Source organism: Apium graveolens, chromosome 3, assembly GCF_009905375.1.
Source record: "Apium graveolens cultivar Ventura chromosome 3, ASM990537v1, whole genome shotgun sequence".
Lineage (NCBI taxonomy): Eukaryota > Viridiplantae > Streptophyta > Magnoliopsida > Apiales > Apiaceae > Apium > Apium graveolens.
In genome coordinates this window covers 75803295-75809093 of record NC_133649.1, presented here as the reverse complement: position 1 = coordinate 75809093, position 5799 = coordinate 75803295, and the positions used below count along the sequence as shown (strand labels likewise).

The following is a 5799-nucleotide window of genomic DNA, read 5'->3' as shown; positions in this document are numbered from 1 at the left end:
ATGGATTTGGGTTCATCAGATTCTGAAGAGATAAACTTAACAGGAGTTTTAAGGGTAGTCTTCTTCTCAGTGTCAACATCCTTAATTCCATCTACATAACCAAGACATTCTTTCCAGTTTTTCTTAGAGATTATCTCATGAACCTTTTTTCCTGAAATAGTCCAGGCATTAAGAGTTTTTCTCTCATTTTCTAATTTATTTTCTAACATATTGTACTTAGCTTCTAGTACCTTTACTGTATGTTTAGCTTTCTCACATTCTTTCTGAATTTCAATCTGATTTACTAAGTCAGACTCCAACTGATCATTCCTAGATTTCAAAATTTCATTTTCAGTAAACAGTCTATTGTTCTCTAGAATCTTATTTTTAAAATTTCCGTGGAGAGACTTAAGAATAGTTTTCAGTTCATATATATCTTCAGTATCAAAAGAGAAGAAGGAAGTTGATACCTTAGAATCAGAGGAAGCAGGATCATCCAAGCTAGCCATCAGTGCATAATATGTATCTTCTTTTTCAGAATCAGGGGAGTCCATACAATTTTTTCTTGATGTAATCAGGGCTTTGTTCTTCCCGTTGTCATGCTTTGTCTTCTTGCACTATGTAGCAAAGTGACCAGGTTCATCACAGTTGTAGCACTTGATTTTTGACCTGTCTACTTTTCCATCTTTAGAGTACTTTCCATCTCTTCTTCCAGTTGACTTCCTTTCCCCTCCATTGAACTTCTTCCTGAAGCTTCTATTCTTTTGAGACTTCTTGAATTGCATCCTCTTAAAGCCCTTAACCAGCAATACAACCATTTGCATGACATCAAAATCTGTCATGTTCTCATCAGTTTCAGAATCAGTATCATCATCAGGATTTGATGATGAATCATCAGTATCTGATTCTGGCATATTGTTCTTTTTCCTTGCAACTTCAACAAAACTATCTTTTGAAGCTTTAGCATTCATTTCAAAGAAACTAATTTTCCTTTACTGCTTTTCCTCTTCTTCCTTTGCTGGACTTCCAAGTCATGAGTTCTCAGCATTCCATAGACTTCATCTAGAGTGATTATTTCCAAATTATACTGATGTCGTATGATTGAAGTCCGAGTCTCCCATTTCTCATTCAAGGCTCTCAGAAACTTAGTGTTCGAATCCTATCGATCATACACCTTTCCCACCAAAGACAGATTGTTGAGCAGGGTGAGAAATCTGTCATAAATGTCGGTAGACTTATCAGGATTGGCCTCAAAGTGTTCATATTCATGAATTAGAACAGCCCTTCTGTTCTTTTTGATGGCCATGGTTTCTTGACATTGAGTTTCAAGAGCATCCTAGATCTCCTTGGCAGTCTTGTAGGCTATAACCCTATTTAACATTACAGAATCAAGACTGTTATGCAAAATGTTTCTCACCTTTGCATACTTCAACACAACTACTTTCTCTTCTGCTGTCCACTCACTCTTCTCCTTCAACTGCTAGTGTTCAGCAATAGTAGTAGTTACAGGCACCAGTTTTGTTGGCATGTAGGGACCATCATTAATTACATCGAGATAGTCTGGATCTGTAGCCTCCAGGTGCATGAGCATCTTCACCTTCATTGTAGGATAATCAGTCTTTTTCAGAATGGGGATTTTAATACTTTCATACTTATTCAGAGATATGCTTAGATCTCTTCTGATTGTAAATTTATCAGTGAGCTCTCATACCAATTGTTACCCAGTAAAGTTACAATTATTTAAGGGGGTTGAATATAATTTTATAAACATTTCGAACAAGTATAAAAAATATAACAGTTTTTTATATTTCTGATAAAAACTGTTACAAACTCTCTCAAGAAATACTTATGTTCTTGAGAGCTGCTATATCGTACAATTTGTTGAGTGGCATTTATGACACTTTATAATGCTCTATTAAGCTTTGAATTGATGCAATTGTACTCAAGTTGTTGGTATTTTAATATATTTTCTAGTATTTTTGCATTTCAGGCATTATTCTAAGAATCAGGTGAATTAACATTGTTTTGATGCTAATATGGTATAGGATGGTGTCAAAAGAATAAAGCTCGGGTCGGGAGATTTGAATCCAGATTCTAATTAAATTTTTAATTGGGAGGACTTCTACTTGCATGGGCTGCTATATATACTTAAATAAAGGACTTTTACAAGGAGGGATGTACCAGAGCACAAGGAGAGCCGTAAGAAGACCGTGTTAGCACGATTCAATGAAGACGAAGGAGATCTTATTTTTACTTATGAATCTCTGTTCTAAGTTGTAACTTGGATGCTAGTTTTCTTATTTGTGAACCTTACTCTTGTTTCGTACTTGGTTTTATTTATTTATTCAGTATAATGACTACATTTATTATACCATGCTTTCATCGGAACCCACGTTGATGATGAGTCCGATTATGGGATAATCGTTATCGTGGGGTTCTAGCGGATTTACTTATGGATTTCTTTGGTTAAATTATTTCGATACCTTAGTGTGTGGTGATTGATTGATAACCTAGTATTGGTTGTGCTTATTCGTCTTATGAGCGTCGTGAACTTATAAGCTAGCGTGTTAATCTTTAATAAAGCGACAGTGAATTTAAGGATTTAGAACTTGCCATGCTAGCATAGGTTCATGTTTTATTGTTATGCATGATTCGTAGGTAATTTTAACCATCTTACTTGCCCTATGTAATCATGATAAATAACTTGTACTTTAAACCTTTATGTTGTCAAATTCTATAGACATATAGGGTCTCAAGATAATTAATGTCTATTCAGCTTCTATCTCTTTTGTGGATGTCTGGTAGTATGTTATTCGTGCAACGAAAGTTGGCGTTTAGCAGTTTCGTATTATCTGATTAGTGTCATCACCATTGCATGCTAAGGTTAAGAACAATAAGGCTATTAAATGAAGTATTTAATGAAGTTAGAATCCCATGTTTGTCTCATATAATATACAACTCTTTTTACTCTCTTAGTTATAATTGTTAGTTAATCGTAGTTATAATCAAAACCCCAAATTGTTATCGTCTTAGCATTAGATAATAACCATATCATCAGTGCATAAGTGTATAAATTACATAGTTAACCAAAGCCAGTCTTTGTGGGAACAAACTAGAAATAATTCTATATTACTTGCGAACGCGTATACTTGCGTGAATTATTAACGTGTGTTTAGCCATAACAAGTTTTTGGCATCGCTGCCGGGGACTGCAGTGTTAAGTTTTAGTTTATATGTTTGTCATCAGTGATCGTTAAAGTTCATTGACTCGGACATTGTTACTTATCTGTTTCCTTGCCTTATTTCAAGTACTCTAGCGAGCGTGTATGCATACGAATTCTCGGTCTCATAAGGGAATACTGGATAAAGCTGAGGAAGAAGATGTAATGGTTCGAAGGGAAGTTTTTGAGGATGAAGAGAAGGTAGAAGAAGAAGAGAAAGTCGAGGAACCAGTCTTAGTAGTGATGGGAGATCAAGCAGAGATTCCTAAGGCTTTGATGGACTATTCTCAGCCTAAGATCAATGATATTCAGTCAAGCATCATCAGACTAGCCATTTCGGCTAACGCTTTTGAGATCAAGTCAAGAAAAATTCAGATGATACAGAACTCAGTTCAGTTTGGGGGTTCTCCTACAGAAGACCCCAACATGCACATCAGGGATTTCATCGAGATCTTCAATACTTTCAAGTTCAATGGTATGACTGAAGATGCCATCAAGCTGCGACTCTTCCCATTCTCTCTTAGTGATAAAGCAAAGTGCTGATTACATTCTCTACCACCAGGGTCTATCACCACATAGGAGGATCTTGCTCAAAAGTTTCTCACTAAATTCTTTCATATGGCGAAGACTGCTGCAATCATGAATGCTCTTACTCAGTTTGCTCAACAAACTGGAGAATATCTATGTGAGGCTTGGGATCGTTATAAGGAGATGCTAAGGAAGTGCCCACACCATGGCATGCCTGATTGGATGATTATAAACTGTTTTTATAATAGATTGGGTGCTACTTCTACACCCATGCTCGATGCAGCATCAAGAGGAGCCTTGTGGGCTAAGAGCTATAATGAAGCTTATGAATTAATTGAACTGATGACTGCTAATGAATACCATAATCCTTCTCAGAGGCTAACTCAGGGTAAGGTAGCAGGAATTCTGGAGTTGGATGCAGCAACTGCTATAGCTTCCCAACTTAAGGCTTTGACGATAAAGGCGGACACCTTGACTAATTATGGAGTTAATTTTAATCTCTAGTGTCTGTGAGCTTTGTGCTGGTTCCCATGAGACTGATCAGTGCGCTATTTCTAGTGAATCCGCTCAATTTGTGAGCAACTTTCAAAGATCACAACAACAAGCTCCAGCAACCTATTATCCTAACAACCGCAATCATCCTAACTTTAGCTGGAGCAATAATCAGAATGCGGTACAACAATCTTATCAGCCATACACAACAAGGCAGTATAACCCTCCTGGTTTTCAGCAACAACAATATGTTCCGAAGCAAGAACTTTAACTTCAGCAGTTACCTCAAGCTAATGAAAAATCTAAATTGGAAGAGTTGAGGCTCATGTGCAAGAGCCAGGCTATTTCTATCAAGACCTTGGAGAATCAGATCGGGAAAATTGCTAATGCATTACTGAATCGTCAACCTGGCACGCTTCCGAGCGATACTGAAGTGCCAGGAAAGAAGGAAGCTAAGGAGCATGTTAAAGCAATCACATTGAGGTCTGGTAAGGTTGTAAATCCCGAAAAGCTAAGGCTCTAGATTCTGAAGTAGAGGCTGAAGAAGAAAAAGTGCAGAAGGAAACCGAAGTGGAACCAAGGAAGACTACTGTTGAGCACACTCCTCTTGAGGGTAATACAGGGGAGAAATAGATCTATCCTCCACCTCCTTTTCCTAAGAGACTATAGAAGAAGAAACTGGATAAGCAGTTTGCGAAGTTTCTGGAGGTGTTCAAGAAACTTCACATCAATATAACTTTCGCTGAAGCTATTGAACAAATTCCGAGTTACGCGAAGTTTATGAAAGGTATTCTCTCTAGGAAGGTGAAGCTTGATGACTTAGAGACCGTTGCTCTCACGGAGGAATGCAGTGCAGTGCTGCAGCAGATATTACCTCCAAAGCTTAAAGAACTTGGAAGCTTCACTATTCTGTGCACCACTGGAAAGGTGTCATTTGATAAGTGTCTATATGACTTGGGAGCTAGCATCAATCTGATGCCCTTGTCAATCTTCAAAAAGTTGGACATGCCTGATCCAAAGCCTACATACATGACTTTGTAGTTGGCCAATCGTTCTATTACATATCCGCGAGGTATTGTGGAGGATGTCTTGGTCAAGGTGGATAAACTCATTTTCCCTGCTGATTTTGTAATTCTTGATTTCAAGGAGGATAAGAAAATTCCCATAATCTTGGAAAGACCTTTCTTGGCTACTGGCCGAACCTTGATCGATGTGTAGAAGGGTGAGCTTACCATGCGAGTGATGGATCAGGATGTAACTTTTAATGTATTCAATGCTATGAAGTTCCCTATGGAAAATGAGGAGTGTTTTAATGTGGAGATGGTCGATATTGTGGTTAATTCTGAACTCGATCGATTGCTAAGGTCCGATGCCTTAGAGGAAGCATTGTTGGGGAATTCTGATAGCGAAGATGACGAGGGTGATGAGCACTTGCAATATTTGAATGCTTCTCCCTGGAAGCGAAAGATGGATTTGCTTTTTAAATTTCTTGGATTGGAGGAGCTGAAAAGTTCTCTGAAGTGCCCTAAGCCATCTATTGAGGAAGCTCCTACTCTTGAGCTTAAACCTTTACCTGAATA

At 37.8% G+C, this 5799-nt stretch overlaps 1 non-coding gene across 1 annotated transcript; it reads right to left on the bottom strand.

Moving 5' to 3' along the window:
• Nucleotides 1-3832: 3832 nt before the first annotated feature.
• Nucleotides 3833-3939, bottom strand: LOC141716318 (small nucleolar RNA R71). The gene has a single exon (XR_012573031.1). It is a non-coding gene; the product is annotated as a small nucleolar RNA R71 (small nucleolar RNA).
• Between the last annotated feature and the right edge of the window lie 1860 nt (nt 3940-5799).